The sequence below is a fragment of the Balaenoptera musculus genome, chromosome 21, assembly GCF_009873245.2.
Source record: "Balaenoptera musculus isolate JJ_BM4_2016_0621 chromosome 21, mBalMus1.pri.v3, whole genome shotgun sequence".
In the NCBI taxonomy this organism is placed as follows: Eukaryota; Metazoa; Chordata; class Mammalia; order Artiodactyla; family Balaenopteridae; genus Balaenoptera; species Balaenoptera musculus.
In genome coordinates, this window is record NC_045805.1 from 30,797,199 (window position 1) to 30,822,807 (window position 25,609).

The 25,609-nt window shown below is 40.1% G+C and overlaps 1 protein-coding gene and 1 pseudogene across 1 annotated transcript in view; both read left to right on the forward strand.

The window, feature by feature from the left end:
- Window positions 1-25,609, forward strand: part of ZMAT4 (zinc finger matrin-type 4) — a 349,149-nt gene that overhangs the window by 236,480 nt on the left and 87,060 nt on the right. The gene's annotated exons all lie outside the window — the stretch shown is intronic.
- LOC118888048 lies at window positions 4,165-5,740 on the forward strand (annotated as a pseudogene).

The following is a 25,609-nucleotide window of genomic DNA, read 5'->3' on the forward strand; positions in this document are numbered from 1 at the left end:
GAATGGTAGGGGAAGAGGTGCCAGAAGAAAATGCTCAGCTTAGCTTACACCTGGTTGTTTTTGCATTATTATTTTTAATGTGTTTTGACACCTCAGCTGTTGCATCTAGACTTGCTCTGATGTTCAGAGCCCATATTTTGGGTTAGATAATTAAACTGCTTAAATGGCTCGTGTTCCTGTCATATTACTGGAGTGGGAAAATAGGGTGATATGGAAGAGATCATTTTCATTCATTCACTCACTCATACTCACTAAGTATCTATTATGTACCAGGCTCTGTGCCTAAAGATTTACAGAATATTGAAATGTCTGACTCATCGTCCAATCTCAAAGCATTTAAAGTCTTAAGGAGAGCAGGGAGAGCAAAATAATACATTTATTGAAATAAGTATAACACAAAATATGAAAAAATAAAATCAGAGCTTAAAAGCCACTCCAGCATGATGCCTTGGGAATTGAAAGTAGGGAAACAATGACTTCCAACCTGGAGTTAGCAACAGGACACGTGGAAACTGATGACCAGTTTCTTTAGAGAAGAGGGATCAGTATAACTAAAAGTGTAGAGAGATGGCAGAAGTATGAGCACGATTAGCAATCCAGTTCACTGGAGTTAGTGACATAAAGCTGAGAAGACAGATCCGAACCAAATTATAAATAGCCTTACATGTCAGGCAAAGCTGAACTTTATTTGATAGCCACTGACATTTTTTGGGTTTTTTTTTGAGTAGGATGATGACCGGTCTTATCTGTGCTTTAGGGGGATAACTCTGTGATGGATTGTAATGGGGGGATTCAGGAGGCCAGGAGACTGGATAGAATTGATGCAGTGTGAAGGCCTGGAGGGGCCCAAGGTCCAGCAGGGGGAGGGAAGAAATGGGACCAGTGAAAGATACACGTGTTTCTCTTTGCACTGGTCAGCAGACTTCCCCACGTCGGCCAAATGAAGAGAAGTCAGAGCATTAGAATTCTCAAAGACACCTTGGCAAGGCCTTGGGAACACTCATAGGGAAAATAGAAATTTAATGAGTAATATGAGTAATGACTCAGATTTCTGTTCACTCTCAAATCCAACAAGAAATGTAGCTGATGAACATTCATGGCAGTCTGTTTACATCCTGTAGGGCTATTCTTTCTTCAGCCGAGACAGATTTTGGTCCATTATTGCTCTTCATGAAGCGAATGAATGGAACACTGTCTGAAGAAGCTGGGTTAACTCTTCATCGTCACGGACTAGGTTCCAGAATGGACGAGCTTGGCTTTTCAAATGGAATCATTCTGTCTCCATTTATGCGTTGTGGGCAAACTCATCAAACAGAGAACTACAAAGCCGCTTGGATTTCTAATTTCAGAGTGGGCTAATACGTTGGAAACAGCCTTAAATTTGACACATGGAGACAGTGTCCTTGGTTTTGAGATGCTGACCAAGAAAAGGGCAAAAGCAACATCAAAACACACCCACCAAAAATCCAGGTCACTTAAGTGTTCTTTAGTTGCCAATTTTGGCTACATTGAGGAAGCTGACAGTATCACGTGAAGATGCTTTCCTTCCTCAGTGCTCTAAGTCTTTTCCTCAGTATTGATTGAAGGTCTCTCTTGTTTAGTTTAAGCTCCAAAAACAGAGATCGTATTTTACAAGAGCTCAGCACGGTGTTTTCCTAAGGTTCTGGGAACACGTATCTGCCATGCTGGCTCTTAAATAGCTGTGGGCTTTGGTAGTGGCTCTGTTAGTTGGGCTTTGTATTCAACAAAATAAGGGATGCTTTGGGAAAACATGCAAAATCAGGAGAAACCTGTCTTTTAACAAGTGGGAAACTTTTCTTTGTTTCTAAAATTATAGCTTTAACGCCACGCAAAAAAGTAATCATAAGTGTCGATTTTTTTCAAAGCTGCTACCGATAGACCTAATTTTCTGCAATAGATGGGATTCTATAAAGTGGATTGTGAACTGAGATTAAGGTATACAAATGTCAGGTTTACTCAAAGGAGAGCCTACTGACTGATGTTTTTGTTCACTATCTTATTTTGACTAATATTTAATGAGCACTTAGCGTATAACAAGCATTGTGATAAACCCTGGTGTATAAAGATGGCATTGCCCTGAAATATAAAAGACATTCTCACATCTTCAAGAAGTCCACAGCAATATTTTGAAAAGCTGTTTACCTGAAAATCTCTGGTGTATCCTGCATACATAAACGCATAGAGATACAGGAAGGAAAACACACCCACAAAAGCGTAGTGCATTCTACACGTTTGATCTCTTTTACAAACAGCTTCTGCTACTGGCAATTATCATCTCATGTGAACAGTTCCCCAAGAAAATGGGGATTTTATAGTTGAGGTTGATGTAAGGGAAGAAGCAGTAGGCATCCTGGTAAATTGTGTCTGGAACCTTTGTATGGCTATATGCCCAGGGTGGAAACTGCTACATGCAAATGGAGACAGTCAATCCTATAGATGCTTTGCTCTAATGGAATCACTTGAAAGAAAGATCTCTTCATTTATTCATCCACTCGTTGTTCAATGAATCCTTATTAGGTGATTATTATGTTTGTGTTATATGTTATCATGGTGGATGTTGGGATGCAATAATGAACAAGACACGGTCCTTGAGTTCAGGAAATTTCCACGCTTAATAGGAAAAACAAGCATTTTAACATTATTTTTTAAATGTATTTAAAATTCCCAAATGATTTACATGTCCTTACTGTATGAAATGGGAAAATTTTCCTTAAAATCTTGGAGAAAACATTTTCATTTAAACATATACAATAATAAAACTAAAGATTTCCTTAGAAATATGGAGGCTGGTGGTGTGCTGCCAGTAGAAACGTTATTTGCCAAAACAGATCTTTTATTTGGAAGGTATGTACGATGCCTCCGTTAGCTAAGTGGGTTCTTAGACCTGGGTAATGAACAAAAATATGCCATAACTTCAGTTTGGAGTCTATTTTTGCAAAGTATGCCAATGTTACATTTACTAAAATAGCTAATGGACCAGTGGAGTGGCATCGCTTTTCAGTGATACCAGCTGGCTAACTGTTAACTGATTTGAAATGAGTTATCAAGCACTGCTGTTTTGTAAATAAGAGTCTTGAGTTTTTATGCCGTTACGTGTGAAAGAGGGGCATCTATCGCTCACTACGAACCCTTTTTTTTTTTTGGTGGGAGCTGTGGTTTCACAAAGTCCTGGTTATTCATTAAGGTTTGGTATAGGACTCAGAGACAGAAACCCTGGAGTTGAGTCCTGTCTCTGTTAAGCAGCTGGGAGATCTTGATGGGTCGCTTCACCTCTCTGGGCCTCAGTTTCCTCTCTTATACAGTGAAGGTGTTGGGCTGGTCATCCACAATGTCTCCTTAGTATCACCTTTATCTAGTTTCCATCCCATCCGTCTGAACCACAGAGGACCACTTTATTGTAAGTCCATGTGCTTGGGGTGTGGACAGCTGAACCTCTGGAATAGGATCTGGTACAGATTGTCTAAGACCAGTTTTTATGATGAACTAACCCTACCTTGGACCCAGAAGGAAGAGCTTTATTTTGCTCCCTCTCTATTCTTTTTGACCACCCATGGGCTTCTGCACTTGGGCCACAATGTAAAGATTTGATTCAGGTATGTAGTCTTAGCAAATAGCTTTTTCTTACTGTTTGGCTTGAGTCTGAACAAACTATATCTCTACGTGAAGCTCTAAGCAAACCAACACAGTTAGAACTCTGGAGGCACCCTGACTTATTCCCCTCAGACCTGAGATTTTCTGTCAACCCCTAAAGGTCAATGCCAACTTCATCTCCTTACTCATCCCCTCATCTCATCTCTGTTCTGTAGCCTTCCCTCAATTTCAAGTGCACATCTGTAAGTTTCCAATTCTCAGCCCTTAGACATAAAAGTTCTTCAGCGGAGTCAGTGGTCATTGGCCTCTACAACACACATGCACACACACGTCCCCCCACACACATACGTGATTACTGATCATATATATTGTTTCTAATTGTCTCTCATTTTCTCCCAGTGTGGTTACTATTTGAATGGAATTCACGATTGTTGCACCCAATCATGGGGGTCCATTTCCTTTAATAGTGGGATAACTCTTGTCAGATCAACCCTCCCACTGATAAAGACTATAAACTCTGGACAGTATATAAAACTCATGTAACTGAAGGCAATGAAGCACAAACATTCAAAAACAGGTGAGAGCTTGAGGGAATTGAATACTTGGAAGAAACAAACAACATTGAGTGAGTTTCCCAGTTTTCGTGGCTTTTTCCCTCAGGACTGACCTCGGTCAGCATCAAGCTGATTGGCTAAAGCTCAGATAAAAGCCTACAGTCTTAATGGCCTGAAAAACCAGAGCAAAGAGCTCTTGGGGACAAGGGCACTAGAAAGTGGAGGAAAAATTCAAGAAAGAAAAGCCATAGAGCGGAAGCTTCAAATTCTGTTTTTATACTCTGCCTAAACTTGTTCCTGACACCTAAGCAACACCTCCAAGAGGCCAACTCCAAACATCCTAGCAAAGGCTAAAAGGCCTGAGCACCCATTTCAACTGCTACTCCCCACCCTCTGCTGCAGCACACACACAACTGGGGAGCGTTTGAGTTCAGCTAAGTTCACTGCCTTCTTTAAAAATCAGTACTCTTTGGAGGAATATAGGAGAATCCAGAGTTTACACAGTGTATCATTTCACAATGTCCAGATAAGATACCAAGTTAATACACATGCCTATGAAGAAATAGGAAAATATGACCCATTTTTTAAGAGAAAAAGCAATCAGTGCAGACTAACACTGAGCTGATGCAGCTAATGGACATGCTTGAGGATGTAGAGGGAAACACAGTCATAATGAGATAGGAAATAGAAAATCTACTCAGCAACAGGAACAAAAAAAGAATCAAGTGGAAAATTTAGATCCGAAAAACAAAATATTCAAAATAAAAAAATTTACTGGAGGCGGGTCTGGCGGAGCGCGGCTGCGCGCGCCCCTCGGCCGGGCCCGGAGCTGCGCCAGTCGGTGCCCCCAGCCGAGCGCGGTCCGTCTCCCTCCCAGCGATCAGCCGTCCGGAGGGGGACCAGAGGGCGTGCGGCATCCACGAGGGACGCCGCCGCCTGCGCTCGCAGCCCGCGGGTGAAGAAGAAAGCACGGCCCGGAGCGAGGAAAAGGCGGCGGCCGGGCTCCGCGTGACCGGCACCCACAGCAATGCGCAGCACGATCTGTAAGTTACCCCGCAAGAGGGCTGTAGTGAACCAATGGTCCAAGACCTGGCCCACGTTGTTGCAGAGGCCACAGGGGTCCCGCTGCCTTTTCAGAAACTCATACTGAAGGGGAGATCTCTGAAGGAAATGGAGAAACCATTGTCAGCGCTTGGAATACCAAACGGTGCCCGGGTCATGTTAACTGGGAAAAAGAACAGTCCCGAGGAAGAAGTTGAACTAAGGAAGTTGAAAGACTTGCAGAAGTCTGTGGAGAAGATAGCTGACCGACTGGAGGAGTTGAGGAAAGAGCTTACTGGAATCCAGCAGGGTTTTCTGGCCAAGGATTTGCAAGTTGAAGCTCTCTGCAAACTCCATAGGCGAGCAGTTTATGAAGATCTTGGAAGAAATTGACACACTGATTCTGCCAGAAGATGGCAAAGACAGTAGAAGGAAAAAGGAAGGGTTTGGTGAAAAGGATTCAGGCGTTCCTAGCTGAGTGCGGCGCAGGGGGGCCGAACATCGGCCAGGAGACGGAGCGACTGCAGTCGTAAACTTGGCCCTGACTCACCGAGGTGAGGCAGAGAAGGCAGGGCTGCCCCGAAGAACAGCTCCACAAGCTCTGCCCTCTCTGGATCAGCAGTTATGCGCCTTCCCCGGGGCTGCTGGGGACAACTGGACGATTGCCAGTTTTCCTTCTCTTATACCCGCTCTCGGTGAACAAGTATTGCCTGTATGATCTTAGCGCCCCTGTCAGTTTCTCGTTCCGTCTCTGTATATCTGTGCCGTCCAGCAGCCCACCTTGTCAGGAGGGGGCCTCCCCTGCCCAAGTCTTCCCGGCTTTTCTGACCTTCGGATGCTTTCTTTGGGCTGGTGAGAGCTCTCATTTGTCCTGGGGTAGTTCCGGGTTTATCAGCTATGCTGGACTTCAGATATGTGAGGCCTTGTTGCCCTTACAATCCCATAGTCCCATCTGTGTAAACCAGAATCACCAGGAGGTTCTGAGTCTGGTCAGGAATGTTGGGAATGGCTCAGAACAGGTGTTTGGCACACAGGGAGGGAGTCCAAGTATCTCTCGTTGTGACCTAATTCTGGAATAGCTGGCTGGGTTGTGGGTTCATAGACCCTGTCTTCACCCCCCAGTGACCCTGACCAGCCACTGGCTGTGAGCTCTCGGGGGGCCATTCCTGGATTGGGGCCTGTGGTTGATCCATGGACTTCCTTGTCCCCAAGCAAATCTCTAGGAGGTTAGAACCCAGAGTTGTCTAAGTCTCTGCTTGAAACCGGATCAGAACCAGAGTTCTCCCGGGTCAGGGGGAGACAGAGTGAATAATAAAGCAGGCAGGTGGTGAGGGCCACCGTAAACTTCTCAGGAGTTCCTTCAAAGGCATTTCTGTCAACCGTACCCTTCTGAGATCTACATTTCCTTCGAGTTCCTTCGAGGCTGTGTTTGTCTGTTTTGTGGCCTTTTCCCCCTTCGTTGTTATTTAAAAAATAGAACAGTTTATATACACGTCAGCAAGCAGAAGAGTGTTTAGAATTTTTTTTCTTTTTGGCAGATGAAGTATGGGAAGCAAAAGTCTTCTGAGGTTCTAGTATAGCTATGTTATCAAGTTGAGAGTGGCCCTGCGTGCCGGAACTCTTAAAACGGGTCAGCTACTGTCACCCCATTTTTCACACAGTGCCCAGGAGACAGGTTTCCAACAGGCCACTGTGCGGCCAACCTTATTTCGCAGAGAGGGCATCAGTGAAGTCCTGGGAATTTAGGGCTGCGTGGGTGGGACCTGGGACAAGGTGGTGGTAAGGGGGGTGGGCAAGAGGACAAGGCTCAGGGTCCAGCCCACCCACCCCCAACTTTAATCAGAGCAGTCCAATATTTATCTGTTTCTAGGTAGTAGCTGTGTGGCCTTGGGCCACAGCAGGTTCCTGTGTGCCAGATACCATTCTAAGTTCTTGAGGTGTATTAGGCATTGAATCCTCACACACTCTAGGAGGTAGACAGATACTATCCCTGTTTTAGAGATGAGCTCAGGTAATTTGCTCAAGATCATAGAGAGACAAAGCAAGGACACAAACTGAGCAGCTTGACTCCGAGCCCATGTCCTTAATCTCTACCAGTTTGCCTCCCACCTGACATGGGGTTGCTCACACCCTCTCATTATTTATCTCCCATGTTGGCCTCTGCACTTCCCCTCTGGCCCACTCCAGTTCGTCCTCCACAGAGCAACTGAGTGATCACGAAGTGCACATCTTATCATGTCAGTCCCCTGCTTAGAAACCTCAATGGCCCCCATTTCTCTTGGGATAAAGGCCAAGGTCCTTACCCTGCACCCTTCTCATCTTGGGCCACTCTCCTGTTTGCTCTCTGCTGTCAGCCACTCCGGTCTAGTTCAGGCCCTCAGGTGCTCTGTACCCTGTCCCGCTCTGCGGTCTTTGCACACGCTGTTCCTCTGCTTGGACAGTTCCACGCCATCCTTCCCCTACCCCTACCCCTGTCCTAGGCGACTCCTGTTCATCCTTCAGAACGTAAATGTCTCTTCATGAAGAAACCTCACCTACTACTGTCTGAGAACATGAAGCTCCCAGGTGATATCCTTTCACAGCTTGTCATGACTTTTTACGAAAAACAGCACTTATCGTGGTCTATGATGATTTATTTGTGGGATTATTTGATTAATATTTGCCTTTATGCTAGACTGTGAGTTCCTTGGGTTAAGGAGCTTCTTTGTCTTGTTAACAGTGTATTTTAAGCACATTGTCTGGTTTATATTAGGTGCTCAATAAATATTTGGAGAATGAGTGAAAAAAAAAATTTACTGGATATGTTTATAAGACCAATTGGATTTGATCAAAGAGTCAGCAAGCTTGAATTTATATCAGTAGAAATGACCTAATCTAAAGAACACAGAGAAAATATATTTAAAAAATTAAAATGCCACAGTAGTGCATGGGATAATGTCAAAAAGTCTAACATAGGTGACAGAAACAAATGTACGTAAGTAGGATAAATGTGAAGAAAACCATACCTTGAGTCATCAGGATCATCATAGTCAAACTGCTGAAAACAAAAGATACAGAGAAAATCTTAAAAGCAGCCGAAGAAAATGTACACATCACACAGAGAGCAACAACAATATGAATTATAGCTGATTTCTCATTAAAACAAACAAATTGAATCCAGAAGTCAGGGGAACTCCTCAAAGTCCTGGAAAGAAAACAACAACAAACGAATAAACAAACCTGTCAACCAGTGAAAATATTCTTCAAGAATAAAGATGTAACAAAGACATTTTCAAATAAACAAAAAACTAGAGTTTGTTGCCAGCAGACCTGCACTGCAAGAAGTGCTACGGAAGTTCTTCAGGCTGTACAGAAATACCAGATGGAAAATCGGATCCTCAAGACGGAATGAAAATCACCAGGCATATTAAATATGTAGATTAGCATAACAGGCTTACTTTTCCCTTAAGTTTTAAAAATTACATATGATTCTTTTTAATTCCTCTTTTAAAAAAATCGAGACATAATTTACATGTCATGAGAGTTACCATTTTAAAGTATACAATTCAGTGACTTTTAGTGTGTTCGTGAAGTTGTGCTGCCGTGAACACAATTTTAGAATGTTTCTTCACCACATAAAGCCCCGTACCATCAGCAGTTATTCCCCATTCTCTCCTTGCCCCAGCTGCTGGCAACCACTAATGTACATTCTGTCTCTGTGAACTTGCCTATTCTGAACATTTTGTATAAAAAGAATCATACAATATTTGTCTTTTGCGTCTGGCTTTTTTACTTAGCATACTGTTTTTAAGGTCCATCTATACTGCAGCATGTATCAGTACATCATTCTTTTTATTGCTGAATCATCTTCCATTTTATAGATCACCTCTGTTTATACAGTCAGCAATTGATGGATATTTGGGCTGTTTGCACATTTTGACTATTATGAAAAATACCACTTTGAACATTCACATAAAAGTTTCTGTATAATCATATGTTTTCAGTTCCCTTGGGTATATAACTAGGAGTGGTATTGCTGGGGTATACGGTAACTCTACATTTAACTTTTTAAGAAACTAAAGACCTGTTTTCAAAACTGGCTCTGCCATTTTCCATACCTACCAACAATGAATGAGGGTTCCAGTTTCTCCGCATCCTGGTCAACACTTATTACTATCTATCTGCTTGATTTTAACTATTCCAGTGGCTGTGAAGTGGTATTCCACTGTGGTTTTGATTTACTTTTTCCTAATGGCTAATGACATTGAGCATCTTTTCATGTGTTTATTGGATATTTGCATATATTCTTGGGGAAATACCTGTGTATATCTTTTACCAAGTTTTTAATTGAGTTGTCTTTTTATTTTTGGATTGTAAGAGTTCTTTATTTAGTCTGGATACTAGACTCTTATCAGATATATGATTTGCAGTTTTTTTCTCCCATCTGTCAGTTATCTTTTTAGTTTCTTAATAGTATCCTTTGAAGCACAAATGTTTTTAATTTTGATTGTTTAATTTATATGTGTATGTACATATATATTTGTGTGTGTGTATATATAGATAGATATATATATATATATATATATAGATATAGATATATATATATATATATATAGTATCTTATGTAAAAAATCATTGCCTAATCCAATTGTCACAAATTTACCCCAATTTTTTCTTCTAAGAGTTTTATAGTTTTAGCTCTTCCATTTAGGTCTTTTATCCCTTTTGGGTTAATTTTTTTTATAGGTTTGAGGTAGGTTTTTAGCTTCATTCTGTTGCACATACATATCCAGTTGTCCCAGTGACATTTGTTGAAAAAACTATTCCCTTATTGAGTTGTCTTGGCATCCTTTCTGAAAATCAATTGACTACAAATGTATGGGTTAATTTCTGGACTACAGATCCTATTCCATTGATCTGTATGTCTATCTGTATTCCAGTACCAAACAATCTTGATTACTGTAGCATTTTGAAATCAGGAAGTGTCAGTGCTCCAACTTTATTCTTTTTCAAGACTATCTTGTCTATTTTGGGCCCCTTCCATTTCCATATGAAATTCACTTTGTCAATTTCTCTAAAAAAGAGAGCTAAGATATGATAGGGCTTGTGTTGAATCTGCTGCTGAATTTGGGGAATATTGTCATTTTAACAATATTAAGTCTTCCAATCCATGGATACAAGATCTGTTGTATTTAGTTAGGTCTTTGAAAAATTTCCTTCAATAATATTTTGCAGTATTCAGTGTACAAGTCTTGCACCCATTTTGTTAAGCTTATTCCTAATATTCTTTTTCATGCATATTTTTTTTAATTTTTGAATTTTATTTTATTTATTTTTTTATACAGTGGGTCCTTATTAGTCATCAATTTTATACACATCAGTGTACACATGTCAATCCCAATCTCCCAATTCATCACACCACCACCAACTCCCTCTCCACTTTCCCCCCTTGGTGTCCATACGTTTGTTCTCTACATCTGTGTCTCAATTTCTGCCCTGCAAACCGGTTCATCTGTACCATTTTTCTAGGTTCCACATATATGCATTAATATACGATATTTGTTTTTCTCTTTCTGACTTACTTCACTCTCTATGATAGTCTCTAGATCCATCCGTGTCTCTACAAATGACCCAATTTTGTTCCTTTTTATGGCTGAGTAATATTCCATTGTATATATGTACCACAACTTCTTTATCCATTCGTCTGTCGATGGGCATTTAGGTCGCTTCCGACCTGGCTATTGTAAATAGTGCTGCAATGAACATTGGGGTGCATGTGTCTTTTTGAATTATGGTTTTCTCTGGGTATATGCCCAGTAGTGGGATTGCTGGGTCATATGGTAGTTCTATTTTTAGCTTTTTAAGGAACCTCCATACTGTTCTCCATAGTGGCTGTATCAATTTACCTTCCCACCAACAGTGCAAGAGGGTTCCCTTTTCTCCACACCCTCTCCAGCATTTGTTGTTTGTAGATTTTCTGATGATGCCCATTCTAACTGGTGTGAGGTGATACCTCATTGTAGTTTTGATTTGCATTTCTCTAATAATTAGTGATGTTGAGCAGCTTTTCATGTGCTTCTTGGCCATCTGTATGTCTTCTTTGGAGAAATGTCTATTTAGGTCTTCTGCCCATTTTTAGATTGGGTTGTTTGTTTTTTTAATATTGAGCTGCATGAGCTGTTTATATATTTTGGAGATTAATCCTTTGTCCATTGATTCGTTTGCAAATATTTTCTCCCATTCTGGGGGCTGTCTTTTCATCTTGTTTATGGTTTCCTTTGCTGTGCAAAAGCTTTTAAGTTTCATTAGGTCCCATTTGTTTATTTTTGTTTTTATTTCCATTACTCTAGGAGGTGGATCAAAAAAGATCTTACTGTGATTTGTGTAAAAGAGTGTTCTTCCTATGTTTTCCTCTAAGAGTTTTATAGTGTCTGATCTTACATTTAGGTCTCTAATCCATTTTGAGTTTATTTTTGTGTATGGTGTTAGGGAGTGTTCTAATTTCATTCTTTTACATGTAGCTGTCCAGTTTTCCCAGCACCACTTATTGAAGAGACTGTCTTTTCTCCATTGTATATCCTTGCCTCCTTTTTCATACATTAGTTGACCATAGGTGAGTGGGTTTATCTCTGGGCTTTCTATCTTGTTCCATTGATCTGTGTTTCTGTTTTTGTGCCAGTACCATATTGTCTTGATTACTGTAGCTTTGTAGTATAGTCTGAAGTCAGGGAGTCTGATTCCTCCAGCTCCATTTTTTTCCCTCAAGACTGCTTTGGCTATTCGGGGTCTTTTGTGTCTCCATACAAATTTTAAGATTTTTTGTTCTAGTTCCGTAAAAAATTCCATTGGTAATTTGATAGGGATTGCATTGAATCTGTAGATTGATTTAAGTAGTATAGTCATTTTCACAATATTGATTCTTCCAATCCAAGAACATAGTATATCTCTCCATCTGTTGGTATCATCTTTAATTTCTTTCATCAGTGTCTTATAGTTTTCTGCATACAGGTCTTTTGTCTCCCTAGGTAGGTTTATTCCTAGGTATTTTATTCTTTTTGTTGCAGTGGTAAATGGTAGTGTTTCCTTAGTTTCTCTTTAAGGTTTTTCGTCATTAGTGTATAGGAATGCAAGAGATTTCTGTGCATTAATTTTGTATCCTGAAACTTTACCAAATTCACTGATTAGCTCTAGTAGTTTTCTGGTAGCATCTTTAGGATTCTCTATGTATAGTATCATGTCATCTGCAAACAGTGACAGTTTTACTTCTTCTTTTCCAATTTGTATTACTTTTATTTCTTTCTTCTCTGATTGCCATGGCTAGGACTTTCAAAACTATGTTGAATAATAGTGGTGAGAGTGGACATCCTTGTCTTGTTCCTGATCTTAGAGGAAATGCTTTCAGTTTTTCACCATTGAGAATGATGTTTGCTGTGCGTTTGTAATATATGGCCATTATTATGTTGAGATAGGTTCCCTCTGTGCCCACTTTCTGGAGAGTTTTTATCATAAATGGGCATTGAATTTTGTCAAAAGCTTTTTCTGCATCTATTGAGATGATCATATGGTTTTTATTCTTCAATTTGTTAATATGGTTTATCACATTGATTGATTTATGTATACTGAAGAATCCTTGCATCCCTGGGATAAATCCCACTTGTTCATAGTGTATGATCCTTTTAATGTGTTGTTGGATTCTGTTTGCTAGCATTTTGTTGAGGATTTTTGCATCTATATTCATCAGTGATACTGGCCTGTAATTTTCTTTTTTTGTAGTATCTTTGTTTGGTTTTGGTATCAGGGTGATGGTGGCCTCATAGAATGAGTTTGGGAGTGTTCCTTCCTCCACAATTTTTTGGAAGAGTTTGACAAGGATGGGTGTTAGCTCTTCTCTAAATGTTTTATAGAATTTGCCTGTGAAGCCATCTGGTCCTGGACTTTTGTTTGTTGGAAGATTTTTAATCACAGTTTCAATTTCATTACTTGTGATTGGTCTGTTCATATTTTCTATTTCTTCCTGGTTCAGTCTTGGAAGATAACACCTTTCTAAGAATTTGTCCATTTCTTCCAGGTTGTCCATTTTATTGGCATAGAGTTGCTTGTAGTTGTCTCTTAGGATGTTATGTATTTCTGCGGTGTCTGTTGTAACTTCTCCTTTTTCATTTCTAATTTTATTGATTTGAGTCCTCTCCCTCTTTTTCTTGATGAGTCTGGCTAATGGTTTATCAATTTTGTTTATCTTCTCAAAGAACCAGCTTTTAGTTTTATTGATATTTGCTATTGTTTTCTTTGTTTCTATTTCATTTATTTCTGCTCTGATCTTTATAATTTCTTTCCTTCTGCTAACTTTGGGTTTTGTTTGTTCTTCTTTCTCTAGTTCCTTTAGGTGTAAGGTTAGATTGTTTATTTGAGATTTTTCTTGTTTCTTGAGATAGGCTTGTATAGCTATAAACGTCCCTCTTAACTGCTTTTGCTGCATCCCATAGGTTTCGGATCGTCGTGTTTTCGTTGTCATTTGTCTCTAGGTATTTTTTGATTTCCTCTTTGATTTCTTCAGTGATCTCTTGGTTATTTAGTAACGTATAGTTTAGCCTCCATGCATTTGTGTTGTTTACGTTTTTCTCCCTGTAATTCATTTCTAATCTCATAGTGTTGTGGTCAGAAAAGATGCTTGATATGATTTTAATTTTCTTAATTTACTGTGGCTTGATTTGTGACCCAAGATGTGATCTATCCTGGAGAATGTTCCGTGCTCACTTGAGGAGAAAGTGTAATCTGCTGTTTTTGGATGGAATGTCCTGTAAATATCAATTAAATCTATCTGGTCTATTGTGTCATTTAAAGCTTGTGTTTCCTTATTAATTTTCTGTTTGGATCATCTGTCCATTGGTGTAAGTGAGGTGTTAAAGTCCCCCACTATTACTGTGTTACTGTCGATTTCCTCTTTCATAGCTGTTAGCAATTGCCTTATGTATTGAGGTGCTCCTATGTTGGGTGCATATATATTTATAATTGTTATATCTTCTTCTTGGATTGATCCCTTGATCATTATGTAGTGTCCTTCCTTGTCTCTTGTAACAGTCTTTATTTTAAAGTCTATTTTATCTGTTATGAGTATTGCTACTCCAGCTTTCTTTTGATTTCCATTTGCATGGAATATCTTTTTCCATCCCCTCACTTTCAGTCTGTATGTGTCCCTAGGTCTGAAGTGGGTCTCTTGTAGACAGCATATATATGGGTCTTGTTTTTGTATCCATTCAGCAAGCCTGTGTCTTTTGGTTGGAGCATTTAATCCATTCACGTTTAAGGTAATTATCGATATGTATGTTCCTATGACCATTTTCTGAATTGTTTTGGGTTTGTTTTTGTAGGTCCTTTTCTTCTCTTGTGTTTCCCACTTAGAGAAGTTCCTTTAGCATTTGTTGTAGAGCTGGTTTGGTGGTGCTGAATTCTCTTAGCTTTTGCTTGTCTGTAAAGCTTTTGATTTCTCCATCGAATCTGAATGAGATCCTTGCTGGCTAATCTTGGTTGTAGGTTCTTACCTTTCATCACTTTAAGTATATCATGCCACTCCCTTCTGGCTTGTAGAGTTCCTGCTGAGAAATCAGCTGTTAACCTTATGGGAGTTCCCTTGTATGTTATTTGTCATTTTTCCCTTGCTGCTTTCAATAACTTTTCTTTGTCTTTAATTTTTATGAATTTGATTACTATGTGTCTCGGCATGTTTCTCCTTGGGTTTATCCTGTATGGGACTCTCTGCACTTCCTGGACTTAGGTGGTTATTTCCTTTCCCATGTTAGGGAAGTTTTCGACTATAATCTCTTCAAATATTTTCTCGGGTCCTTTCTCTCTCTCTTCTCCTCCCGGGACCCCTATAATGCGAATGTTGTTGCATTTAATGTTGTCCCAGAGATCTCTTAGGCTGTCTTCATTTCTTTTCATTCTTTTTTCTTTATTCTGTTCTGCAGCAGTGAATTCCACCATTCTGTCTTCCAGGTCACTTATTCGTTCTTCTGTCTCAGTTTTTCGACTATTGAATCCTTCTAGTGTATTTTTCATTTCAGTTATTGTATTGTTCATCTCTGTTTGTTTGTTCTTGAATTCTTCTAGGTCTTTGTTAAACATTTCTTGCATCTTCTCGATCTTTGCCTCCATTCTTATTCCGAAGTCCTGGATCATTTTCACTATCATTATTCTGAATTATTTTTCTGGAAGGTTGCCTATCTCCACTTCATTTAGTTGTTTTTCTGGGGTTTTATCTTGTTCCTTCATCTGGTACATAGCCCTCTGCCTTTTCACCTTGTCTATCTTTCTGTGAATGTGGTTTTTGTTCCACAGGCTGCAGGATTGTAGTTCTTCTTGCTTCTGCTCTCTGCCCTCTGGTGGATGAGGCTATCTAAGAGGCTTGTGCACGTTTCCTGATGGGAGGGACTGGTGGTGGGTAGAGCTGACTGTTGCTCTGGTGGGCAGAGCTCAGTAAAACTTTAATCTGCTTGACTGCTGATGGCTAGGGCTGGGTTCCCTCCCTGTTGGTTGTTTGGCCTAAGCCAACCCAACACTGGAGACTACCTGGGCTCTTTGGTGGGGCTAATGGTGGACTCTGGGAGGGCTCATGCTCAGGAGTACTTCTCGGAACTTCTTCTGCCAGTGTCCTTGTCCCCACTGTAAGCCACAGCCACTGCCCACCTCTGCAGGAGACCCTCCAACACTAACAGGTAGGTCTGGTTCAGTCTCCCTTGGGGTCACTGCTCCTTCCCCTGGGTCCTGATGTGGGCACTACTTTGTGTGTGCCCTCCAAGAGTGGAGTCTCTGTTTCCCCTAGTCCTGTCAAAGTCCTGCAGTGAAATCCCACTAGCCTTCAAAGTCTGATTCTCTAGGAATTCCTCCTCCCGTTGCCAGACCCCCGGGTTGGGAACCTGACGTGGGGCTCAGAACCGTCACTCCAGTGGATGGACTTCTGTGGTATAAGTGTTCTCCAGTCTGTGAGTCACCCACCCAGCAGTTATGGGATTTGAGTTTACTGTGATTGTGCCCTCCTACCATCTCATTGTGGCTTTTCCTTTGTCTTTGGATGTGGGGTATCTTTTTTGGTGAGTTCCAGTGTCTTCCTGTCGATGATTGTCCAGCAGCTAGTTGTGATTCTGGTGTTCTTGCAAGAGGGAGTGAGAGCATGTCCTTCTACTCCACCATCTTGGTTCCTAATATTTTTCATGCAATTTTAAGTGGCATTGTTTCTTAATTTCTTTTTGGATTATTTATTTCAAGTATTTAGAAATATACTTTTAAATTATTAATTGTTATCTTAAAACTTTGTAGAGCTCACTTATTAACTGATTTACAGTGTTGTTCAGTCTTTGATTTTTTTTGTTGTTGTTGACCTTTTGCCTAGTTGTTCCATCCATATTTAAAGCAGGATATTGAAGTCTCCAATTATTATAGTTGAATTGTCCATTTCTCATTCAATTCTGTCAATTTTTGCCTCATATACTTTTGAGGCTCTATTGTTAGGCATACAAATAATTGTTATATTTTATTTGTAGACTGACTATGTTATCAGGACATTATAAAATGTCCTTCTTTGTCTCTATACCATATGTAGGTTAAATAAAACTGAAAAGTATAACACAAAGAATGGAAATGTAAGGTTCTTACACTTTTTTTGGAAGGGATACAATATTAATTCTAAATAAAATAAAAAGTTAAAGTATGTGTATGGAAATCCTTAGAGAAACCACCAAAAAAGATAGTGGATAAATTAAAATGGATTTCTAAAATAATTCAATGAAGTCACAGGAAACATGAAAGGAGAAGAAAACCAAAAAATAGATAGGATGAACATAAGTAGTGAAAATGGAAGCCTCAAATCTGACCATCTTAATAGTTACATTAAATAAAAAATGATTAAACACTCAATTAAAAGGAGGAGGTTTTCAGAATGAATAAAATTCAATACCCAACTAAACCTACAATGGAGATACCTCTTTGTGTGAACTTATTACAGAGGAGATGCTTATTATCTATCATGGTGAGAATAACTAACAGAAGATTAGGATTCTGTTGGTAAGAGATGTGTATTATCTCTGTAAAATTATGCTCTTGTGTTACTGTTACATTACTATACACATATTACTCCATATGGCTGTATACATACAATGGTATATACTATACTTTATGATTTAAGGGTGTTCAAAGGTAATTTTGATTTTAATGTATTTTGTTTTCTATGGAAAGTGTGCCCCTCATGAGTTGTCACTCAACTTTGCTTAGCTCACCTCTCTTGTGTGAACATCTACCCAGTGCTGGAAAGCTTATTGCCATATTTGAAGTTTTCCAATCACATGTCACTTGGGCATTTCCTCTAGAACCTTTATCTTAAGGCTCCCCATACCCCATCCATTAGGCTAAAGAGAATTATTTTCCCCAATCAAGAATATGACTGGACATAAGTTTCTCTTCTATTGATTTTTTTCTCCGTTTGTACAGTTATTTTCCCAAATAAAGGTCCTTCTGCAATGAACCTAGATTTTCTAAATGTTCTGTTTGACTGTATACATTCTTCTTGCTAATCTATCAAACTAACTTAATTTCCATAAGTACATATATATTATATCCTGGCTTTCCCTACAACCTTAGGTGTCCCTTCAAGTACTTTTGCTGAATAAAATTAGGTTATTTCTTATCTCAGTAATTCATGGTTTTCATTCCTATCACCATTGGTTATTTTATATATTTTAAATAAACTTTAAAATTTCAGAATAGTTTTAGGTTTACCGAAAAACAGTGAAGATAGTACAGAGAGTTTTCATATATACCATACCTAGTTTTTCCTGTTATTAACGTCTTACCTTTGTGTGCTACATTTGTCGCAGTTAATGAGATAATATAGATAAATTAATATTAACAGAAGTCCATAGTTAACCAGATTTCTTTAATTTTCACTTAGTGTCCTTTTTCTGTTCCAGAATTCCATACTACATCATAATTATTAATCATGTCTCCTTAGGCTCCTCTTAGCTGTGACAGTTTCCCAGACTTTCCTTGTTTTTGATGATCTTGACAGTTTTGACGGTACTGATCAGATACTTGGGAGAATGCCCTTTTAATTGGTACTGTCCTCATGATCTGACTCGGGTATGGTTTTTTGAGACGAAGACCACAGTGTTAAAGTACCACTCTCAACACGTCCTATCATATGTACATACGATCAGTATGACCTATAATGTTGATGTTAACCTTGACACCTGGCTCATGATCATGTTGTCTTTGGAAAGAAGTCACTGTGCATAGCCCACACTTAAGGAGTGGGGAGTTCTCCTCTACTGCCTTAAGGATTAATTAGCTATATAGATACTATCTGGTACTCTTCTGCATGGGAGATTTTTATCTCCTCCTTGTTTATTCAATCATTTATTTATATCAGTATGAACTCATGGATATATTTATTTTACACTTTTGGTGATAATCCAATTCTACTCTATTAATTTTGTTGCTTAAATTGTTCTAGGTTTTACCAGGGGGAATTCTTGTAGTTAGCTCCTGTGTCTCTTTGATATACTCCCATTATTCTGGAGGTTCTGTTGTTTGTTTTGCTTTGTTTTGTTTGCACTGCCTTACTTTCTGGCACAAGTTACTTGAATTCATCTTGTAAATTTCCTTCCTCAGTCCTAGAATTAGCCATTTCTGGAAGGCATCCTGGTTTCACCCACCTTTTTTCTTGAGAATGATATTAGAAACCAAGATCTGGGCACTAGGTTTCTTGCTTACTTTGAAAGAATTGTTTCTGTTTTATTCTATCTGGACAAATTCTTTCTCTTCAAGTTTTGGGTTTTTTTTTGTTTTTTTTTGTTTTTTTTTGTTTTTTTTTTTTTTAAATAATTTCCTCCTCCTTTTAGCTACTTTTATTTTTTTTTATTTATTTATTTATTTTTGGTTGTGCTGGGTCTTCGGTTCGTGCGAGGGCTTTCTCTAGTTGCGGCAAGTGGGGGCCACTCTTCATCGCGGTGCGGGGACCGCTCTTCATCGCGGTGCGCGGGCCTTTCACTATCGCGGCCCCTCCCGTTGCGGGGCACAGGCTCCAGACGCGCAGGCTCAGTAGTTGTGGCTCACGGGCCCAGCCGCTCCGTGGCATGTGGGATCTTCCCAGACCAGGGCTCGAACCCGTGTCCCCTGCATTAGCAGGCAGATTCTCAACCACTGCGCCACCAGGGAAGCCCCGTTTTTTTTTTTTAAGTTCCGTCTATGTCCTTTAGTTCATCATTTCTCTACTGGAAGAATCTCCAAAATGGTCCCTCTCTTTAATCTATTTCCCATTTGGCAACCAGAGAGATTTTCATAAAATACAAATCCCATTATGCCATTACCCTGCTTTAAAAACCTTCATAAGCTCAGTATTGCCCTCAGGAGAAAGTTTAAACTTAATATTGTTGGAAAGGATTTTGGGATCTTGTTCTTATTTTTCTCTCCAACTTCACCTCTAAAACCTCTCAACCTTGGTTTACACTTCATCCATACGGAAATAATTTTCATTCCTTGTGAGCCTTTGCACAGTTTTATTCCTGGAACACTGCCCTTATTACTGTCTTTTTGCCAACACACACACACACACACACACACACACACACTTCACTGGGTAGATACCTACTGAATTTTCAGATCTCGCCTTAGATGAACATCTTCTAGGAAGTTGTCACAAGAATGCTTCCAGGCTGGGCATCCTTCCTCAGCTCCCCATAGGACCCTGCACTATGGTTTCACTTCACAACACTCCTCACGATGGTTGGCAATCACCTTTGCACATGTCTCTTTCCTCTAGGCTGAGAGCTATGTGATGGCAGAGACTTTGTACCTAGTTTCATCACTGCAGTGTTAACACGTAACCCAGTGTTAACTGGCACTTGACATGCACTAAAGCAGTATTTGTTTAGTGAGTCGGTAAGTGCTCCCTGGGGTATTCCCCATTATGCTTGTCTCATGGATATAAAGGGCCCTGACATACTTCCAAAAGAATATGGTTTTCCAAGTGTTATTATAAATTGATTTTTATAGGCAGAGACTCCCTTGGTATGTGAACAGGTAATGTCACCCATCTATCGTCACTCATAATAAGGCAGCATTCCTGGCGTCTTTTTTTTTTCATTTCTAAATGAACACAGAAGGCGGAGTGCAGCTTCTGAACTGCTTGAGCCTAGTCCTAATGTAGTGTGTGGCAGGTGCTTGGTTAAACAGACTGGGAAACCAGCCACAGAGAAATGGACAGGGATTCTAGAGCTGCCAGGAAATGTATACCTGTGCCTCGCGGCTCAGAATAGAGTGTGATCTCAAAGGCATTTCCAAACAAGTTCCAAAACTTCCCCCCAGACAGCGACACACTCACCAAGACTCTAACAGGAGAACAAGTAGATAAGTTTTGACTTTGCTCATCCACACCTTTATTTTATCCAGAGAAAACTTTGGTGTCTTTCAAATATCTTTCCTTGGGAAGCTAAGTCAGTCATCTTACTTTCATGAAGTACGGTCCAGATGTGAGGTTTCAGACCCACCAGAATGGAAATTGATCTTTACTCCTTCCAAACATCAATTCTCTTCCTCTAAATCTGATAGTGTAGGGACGTCGCCTCCAATCCTCCTTCCTTAGATAAGGAAATGGAGAAAATATTAATAGCCCTCCTCTCACAGATAGCTTTTACAGGAGAGAGGCTAAAACTGCCACAGCATTGCCAGATTTTTCTCCCGAAGGAAGGACATGCTCGTGTATCAGGTTTAGAAGGAAAGTCTTTTATTTTCATATTGAATGGAGTGAGCTGGAAATATTTGTCCTAAAAAGATGACCCTTTTTGGCCAAGTGAGGGAAGTAGGAAAGCTGAATACACTGAAGTATTGATATGTGTTTTCTCTAGTCTTCTGGAAGCCACATTGATTGAGTATATGTACTACCTCTCAGCCATACTAATGAGGATGACTAAATGTTTAATATTTTTCCTACTCTGTCTTTGATATCCCAGGGTAATTATTTTTGAATACCCTATATTATTTAATGCTCACCCACCATAACAGTAGGCTATATGGTGCAGGTATGATTTTTTAATGGCCCCTTGGTTTGCCAGATAAAATATAAGATGATCAGATAAATTTGAATTCCAGATAAACAACAAATAATTTTTAGTATAAGTATGCAATGAGTATGCAGTATTTGGGACATACTGATCCTAAAATATTATTTGTTGTTTATCCAAAATTCAAATTTAACCAAGCATCCTATATTTTCATTTGCTAAATTTGGTAAACTTAATGTCATGCCTAATTCTTCAGGCCAAAATATCTTTAAAAGTTTGAATTTCAGTGAAATAAAGAGAACAAGACATCTTAGAAGAAGAAAATGGTTTCGCTGCCATTTGGCAACATCAGCTTTGGTTGTCAGGGATCCTCAAATTTGCAAAGTGATTAAAAAAAAAGACTAAAAGTCACCAACACTTTTTTTTAAATAATTCATTTCTGTGCACATTATTGAGACATTTAAAGTATGTAAACATTTCTGAGCTTTTACTTTTCCTGTTCCTCTAACAAGATTTGAAAGTCACCTGAGCAAAATAAATGTAAATGTAAGTGGGTATAAGGGAAAGACAGAGGACAGGGGAGGGGAGTGACTTGTGTTAGCTTGAAATTTTTTCTTTTTTTTAGAACTCCTTTCTCACTTGAGTCCTTCCCTGCATCTTTCTCTTGTATAATAATGTGTATATATATATATGCACACAAACATATACATAATATTACATATATATTTATATAATATATACACTACATATATTTATAAATATATGAAAAAATAAACAATACATTTATATATATTTGTACATTGTTACATATGTATTATTACATATATATTTATTTATGATAAAGATCTTTTGCTTGTTTGAGACAAGCACCTGCCTTCAAAACTATGAGGATTAGACCCAGGCAAGCAGGAACTCAGATACAATTTTTCCGTGATCATCTGTGTGTGTGTGTTCTTGCCTTGTCTCACTCTTCCCCTCCCTCTTTTTATTTTCCGTATAAATGTTATTTAGGAAAATCCAGCCTTATCTTGGCTGAACCTCAGAGAAACAGCGTTTTGTCTTTCCATTCCACCTCTGTGGAGGATTGTTAGAAAAACCCTACGACTGAGAATGGTGGAAGTTCTGAAGCTTAAGAGTTACTCCCCGACCTTGATCCCTGTGAGAGCGTGGGAATTCCCTTGTGGGCATGGGGTTCCCGTGTGGGCGTGGGAATCCCAGTGTGGACCTGGGGGCCTTATGGAGGGCTGGGGATTCAGAGCCTGCATGGGTATATTAGCCCCAACTGGGCCTCCCCAGCTCCCAAACTATCTCCACGCTCATTCAAAACCCTGTAGAAAACTTTACCAGAGTAGAATTTTCATATCCCCAATTTTCACATCTATATCTGAGCAGTCATGGATGAGAAATACAGTTGAAGAGAAGAGTCAGGCTGAAGACATGGATCCTTTTAAAGAGTGGCCAGCCAGTATTTCTCCATGACCCTGTCTGTGGCTTGCAACCTTACTATCTCTGGACTTTGCTCAGCTAAGAAGCAGCAGTCATAGGCCTGGGGGTTTGGGTGCAGGAGGGGGCACCCTGCCATCACCAGCATAGAGTCACTGCAGGCATAGACTGAGCTTCCTGTGACGGAGGGTAATTATTCATTGCTATGTAATGACTTCATGCTTCCGTATCAGATTGATGAAAACCACGTAATAGACTGAACTCAAAAGCTTTTCTGTTGCACTTCATATTTATAATGTGCTTTCTATTCATGAGCATCTTTTTATTCTTCCAGATACAACCCTGTATACTGACTCAGAGTTCCCCTCTTTAATAGAAATCAGAACGGCGTGTATGTTCGTTGCTGACCTTGTTTATGTTCCATTTCCCCCAAAGCACCAGAAGCTTTTCCTGGGGCCTTTCACACCCAGGCACAGCCTGAAAACTGCAAAATTGAGAAGTGGGTGAAGTTTGACCCAAACGCTTGCCCTTGTTTCTTGGGATGCCTTTCCTGCCCTCTCGGGGCCTCTCCCGCAGCGCCTCTCTTGCTGATCTGAGACCTCTACCTCTCCATCCTTAATTGTTCCTCATAACACAAATATTCTCCTGTCTGATAAGCACTTATTTACACTGGAGAGGGGACTTCAGTGGAGCTCCTCCTAAGCAGAGGAGCCTTTTAACCCTCACATCAGCTGTGCAATGGAAGACTCCATCCCTCATTAAATGACTGTGAAGTAAAGACAGATTGAAGATTTGGTGGTGATGGCCTGAATGTCTTCCCAACATCCCCAAATTCCAGCATCCTGGCACACCCTGCTCCATTCCCTGACCTCCAGGGATTGGTACCTAGTGTCCTGGTGAGTCTGGAAAACAAGGACCTTTCCATCCAACAGTCACATGAGTGGTTCAGGGGTTCTTTTTTTTTTATAAAGTACCTGTTCAAGTCTTTTTTTTTTTTTTTTTTGAAAGGAAGTTCTTTTTTAAAAATTTATTTAATTTATTTATTTTTGGCTGCTTTGGGTCTTCGTTGCTGCACACGGGCTTTCTCTAGTTGCGGTGAGCGGGGGCTACTCTTCGTTGTGGTGCACGGGTTCTCATTGCAGTGGCTTCTCTTGTTGCAGAGCACGGGCTCTAGGCACGCGGGCTCCGTAGTTGTGGCTTGCGGGCTCAGTAGCTGTGGCGCACGGGCTTAGTTGCTCCGCGGCATGTGGGATCTTCCCGGACCAGGGCTCAAACCCGTGTCCCCTGCATTGGCAGGCGGATTCTTAACCACTGTGCCACCAGAGAAGTCCCTCAGGGGTTCTTAAAAGCAGACATTTGTCCAGGACTTCATCACGATAGGAATTGTCTCGCGGCTATTTCTGTACACAGCTTCTATTACTGCAGAGGACCCACCTAATAACTATTTTAATATGGCATTGGAGGGATTTCTGTTTCTAAAGTTTAATTTTAATAATTCTCTGAGTCCCATTAATCTCTCTCTCTTTCGGGAGAGACAGAGAGTGGCGGGTGCCGAACCATAAGGAACTGCATGTTGACCTCTTGTTTTAAGTCACTTTATCCGAATCTTGGTGAATTCAGACTTTAAGGGAGGAATCACACAGTTACTGGGGCGTCAGCCTCTTCAAGTCTGAGTCAGCCTCCTTGCTATGAATTCTGATTTGGCACTAAGCAATTCCCATGATAACTGCTGCCTTTTCTTTCCTCTCCGAAAGGGCCTCCATTCTGAGAATAATCTGAAAATAATTTCGTGTTATTTTATTTTGGTCATATGACTGTAGTGTTCCTTCTGACCCCGTCTCCAACACCTGCAGTTTGGCTGAGAAATGTCACTTCGATACAGAGGAGACATTGCAAGTGTTCTGTATACCCTCCTGGGAATCGCAGAGTTGTGTCTTATCTTTTTCAGTCTATTTCATTACTTTTTTATATTTGAGATTCAGACTGTCTTCCTCTCTTTGGAACTTTTGAAGGTGGTTATTTTTCAGGAACTACACACTCGAGCCTCGGCTAAAGAAGCAATTACTTTTTCAGGATACCTGGCTCTGCACTTGGCAGCTCTCACATCAGGAGAAGGCATAGGGACTCCCTCTGGAGGGAGGTGTTTTTCTAAAAAAATGAAAGGTTTTCATTAAAAAAAAAAACTTGACAATTGCGTCTTAGGAACTCAGTGAAATTAAAATTGATCCTAGGGCCCCAATCCCTCATAAAACATTCCTCAATGCCACAAATATACGTGTTAGACTGAGACTTGATTGTCTGTGACAAAAACTCTCCCCAAGGCATTGATCCATCATCAGTGCTTTCTGGTAGGTACTCAAAGCGCCACTATTTAATTACAAGCTCCCCTAGACTATGCCACTGGTGACTGCCACCTGTTTATAGCTTATAGATCCAGAAGCTTTGGCAGGCATAGCAAATTATCCTTCTCTTCTAAGTTGTTGTTTGTTTTCCTGAAAGAAGAATAGAAGGCAGCCGAAGAAATGTGAAGGCATTTAAAGCTGACCTTCAAAACACCAAAGAAAGCAAAAAAACCAAAAACATTGTGAGGCCTTTCTGATTGTGTTTGTCAGAATAAATTGAGCACTGTCTTAAAAAAAAAAAGGAAGCGGACATGCAGGACTTGAAGCCACTGTTTGGCTTTATGTCAGAGATACTGGTTTTTCCCAGAGTGAAAGATTTTGTGTACCATACTTCAACCCCGGCTGCGTGGCCAAGTCTGTTCTTCAACTGCAATCAGTTCTGTGGGTGCAAGCCTGTTTCTCAAGAAGAAAAGGCATACAAAATGTGTAAGTGTGTGTGTTTACACCCTCAGATGTCTACTAAGAAATGTTCTCATGTCCATTACATGAAAAGGCGATGACATATTGAAAAGTGCCAGGGACTAGTCAC